Genomic DNA, 4214 nt, shown 5'->3' with positions numbered 1-4214 from the left:
TTACAAAATATACATTAACCACTTACCACTTCATTTCGGGCTATTTGAAACTAGCCGATCTACAATCTCACGATGCGACACATTGAGCTTGTAGATGTGCAATTTTCAAATGATTGATGAATGATTTTCAGATTTTTATACATTTGAAAACTTGAAATGGGACATTCTGCATAATGAGTACTTTTACTTTACTTTAAGTACATTTTGAAGCCAGTAAATCTTGATGACCAGGCTTTTAATTAACGTAATAGAGTATTTCTTCATTGCAGAATTGATACTTTTACTTAAGTCAAAATAAAATTACTTTTTCCACCACTGCTGCAGAGCCATGCTAAATAAACTCAAATCGGCCCAGGCCGTAGCGTAACGGTCTGGGCACCGGACTGGTAATCCAGTCGCGGTGTGCCGCGGGTTCGACTCCCGGACCCGACACGGCCTTTACCGCATGTCATCCCCCCATCTCTCTCCCGTTTCCTGTCAGCCTACTGTCTGTCCCTTCAAAAATCAATAAAAGGCGTAAGCCGCAAAAGAAATATATTAAAAAAAATAAAAAAAATAAACTCAAATCAAATCACGTGGATCTTGAAATATGCATGGGAACAGTGTGTGTGTGAGAGAGGGGCTCCAATGCAGATCTCGGACTGTGGATGTGGATGACAAAAAAATGTGGCCAAGTTTCAGCCCGATCAGAGTCCAATTGACTTACATTATAAAATGTAGTTAAATAGCTCAAAACGTATAGGACATATACAGACAGGCAGTAATAAAATAGCCTTTACCTATTATAACCTGACGATGTGACAGACACAACGAAACGTCAATTTTGACTTGCACCCTGTGAATTAAAAAGGGCTCAAACTGTCTGAGTTGCTACCGGTGCCTTGCTTCCTCTTGCTACCTGTCCTGCCTCTGAGATGCACCAGATTAGCCTACCACAGGCTTGAGGAGCGGTGGAACTCCCTTTTGCAGTAATAAAGTAGCCGTTAGACACATACTGCATTCAACTGTATTAGAGATTGAGTTCACAATTTGCATAATACCATGATATAAAAATGTTTAATTGATTATTAAAAAAACACTTCAATGGGGATATTTCTTAAAGGACCACTTCACCGTCTTCCAGTGACATCATCGATGGGGAATACAAGCTAATAAAATCTGCAGGCTTTCTAGTCCTGAAAAGTTGCAATGCGAAAATGGAAGCCATCGTTCTCACGATAATGTAAATAATCTAAACATTTTTGTAAAAAGAATATCGTTTAAAAAGTTATCTGCCTAATGATGTCACTGGAAGACTGTTTCTAAACTGCCCACAGCCCTCCTATGAGACACAGACTGAGTAGAAAAAAATCGTGCCATTTTATCATGATTATTAGTGAGGACCTATTATATGAAGATAGGTTGAAAAGTGGTGAAGTGGTCCTTTAATCAAGTGCTGAACAAATGAAACAAATAAACTTGTCAACAGCACGGCTCCACTGAAGGCAAATCAGCAGCTAATCAATCATCAATCAGCAGCTAATCAAATCTCCTGATCACTGCCATTACAGGAAAGAGATTTTAAATGCCAAACAATCCGACGCCTGGATGTGCATTCACATTGAATCCATTAAAAACAGAGCTCGCTTGTCCCTTAGCATTCCCTGCTCAGCCAGAGTATAGAAACAGCAGGTGACATTTCAGCTTGTTTTCCCTCTGATGTTATCAGCAGTAGACTGCTTGATGTTATCAGCAGTCTATTCTTCAGTATAATCATAGCTGATCAGAGTTGTTTTTTTAAAAGGTTGTTTATTAATTAAATCAATCTCTAAATGTCAAACTTTATGGATAACACTCTTTGTGAAGCATCCGAGTTCAATAACTCCATGGCTGAGTCCTTTTTTCCGAGGATGTTGCACGACCATCTACTAGTGTTGGAAAGGTTACCTTCCAAACAAATAATATTTTAAATTACTTTTTACTTCAGACTGCCCCATTTTATTAGATTTACGTTTCGGGTTGCAAAGGTCAGGTTTACAATCAAGGTCAAGAAAGAATTTTGAGAACAGATGGGTGGATTTACACGACTTTGTGGGACCGATCAGTAGGCTGCCCCCAAGAGATTGTGTTTAGAGTTGAAAAGATCAAAGGTCAATGGCCCAGTTTCTCAAAGGACACTTCTTACACATGGTGCCCTTGGTGGTGCCGCAGACTCCGCTTGAGGCTTGCATGGCCCTCCTAAAGGCCTCACCGTGGGTTTGTTGGGCTTCTTCCTCACGGAAGACACAGGCTGGGGCGCTAACCCATAATGCTCCCGGGTGCCGTCTAATTTCCGGCTGCCACCCGTCTCTCCGGTGGTCACCAGACTATTCCTGGTTGTCACGTAGTCTATTCCTATGAGTCACTATAAATAGAAGAACTATAACAAAATACACACATAAATGGATGCACCTGGGACGTATCCTCAGTGATGTATCCCAAGGTCATCGGGGTTTCGGGTCTCGCAACATCATACCCCTCACTCAGGTGACCCAGCCGGGAGTAGGCTCTCTTTACCTTATATATATATATATATATATATATATATATATATATATATTTTTTTTTAAGGCCTCAAGCTTGAGGCCTACGATTGCGTGGCACATCTATGCACGGAATGTCTATGTTCACAGGCTTCTGTGTGCGGCCTAGAGGAGCAACTGAGACTGAGCATGTGCAGCACACACCATGTGGAATTCAACTATTCTGCATTGTTGCAATTTACAATTTTACAATTTAGGCATTTAGCAGACGCTCTTAATCCAGAGCGATTTACATTTAAGCAAGAACAAAAGCATGGGAATACATCACATAAAAGCATTTATCATGAAACATGCGTAAGCTAAGAAAGTAACAGTGGAATATCTATATAATGAAACTATACATATTTACTACTATGCTATACATATGTACTATGGCGTGCTATGACTATATACAATACAATTATAGTGCTGTCTACATAACATGTGTCTGTGTCAAATGCTATCTAAGCCAACAGAAATGCTATCTAAGGGGGTAGGGTAAGTGCTATGGGCCATGATGGAGTCTGAAAAGGTGGGTTTTCAGACTACGGCGGAAGATTGGGAGTGATGCTGCAGTTCTGACTGCAATGGGAAGTGCATTCCCCAGTTTTGGAGCCAGAAGGGAGAAGAGTTTGGGACGTGAGGACTGAGGAGCGTTGTCCCGGCGTTTTTAGTGAGGGTACTTCCAGTTTCCCTGCGTTGGCTGATCTGAGTGCGCGGGAGGGTTTGTAGGGTTCAATCATACTTGCAAGATATGGGGGAGCCATACCTTTGGTTGCCTTGAATGCCAGCATCAGAGTTTTGTATTCTGTGCGGGCAGCGACCGGGAGCTATACTCCCTCTGGGTCTATACTAGGAGTTTTCTGGCTGTTGAGACATTCTATGGACCTTAATGACCAAATTAATAGAAAAAAAACCCAAATAAAAAGATCATGAGGACATCACAGGTCCTCTCAAATTTTGGGTGACTGGCTCCCTGACCACAGCAGTTTACATGGTACCCCAAAGCTGACCGACAACTTCACTCTAAACATCTTGGATTCTGTGCCTGTCAACTTTTATTTATTAAATGCACTTTACTTTCATCCGATCTGAAAATAGGCAATTTGTGTAAAAGGAGCCCCATCCAACCAAGTATTTAGTTCATGAATGAACATATTTTCAGAAGGTAGCCATTTCTGCATCATGAATCTTTGATTGGTTTTAAGAAAATTCTAATATTTAGACATTTATTAGAAATGATAGAAAGTGCAATATGGCTCTAAGGGTGAACTAAATTACAGTTTTGCAAGTAGTGATAAGCTAAAGCATAAGACGTTACGTGACATAATTGCCATATTCTTGGTCTCTCAACAGCTCCCTTGGCTAAACCAAAAAAAAAGAAATTAATGAGACAATTATATGAATCGCATAGATTTGATTTCTTACCAGGGTCATGGACATTGTGGAAATAACCCAACTCGGATCTCTTTACCATGGCAACTATTCAAATGTGGATTTTAATAAAGAAACTGAAGGCAATCAAGGCCTTGGATGAGCATGCATTGACAAATTGAGCATTTTCCCTGTCATTTCCCAGATGAGGTTACTACTTTGACATATACGCTGTCGACTATTAAGTGCACCCTTGATCGTGTGAAAGAACGAGAACACAAGTAGTTTTAAATACACATT

The sequence above is a fragment of the Protomyctophum parallelum genome, assembly GCF_964188405.1.
Source record: "Protomyctophum parallelum genome assembly, chromosome: 13".
Classification (NCBI taxonomy): domain Eukaryota; kingdom Metazoa; phylum Chordata; class Actinopteri; order Myctophiformes; family Myctophidae; genus Protomyctophum; species Protomyctophum parallelum.
This window is presented reverse-complemented; position numbering follows the sequence as displayed.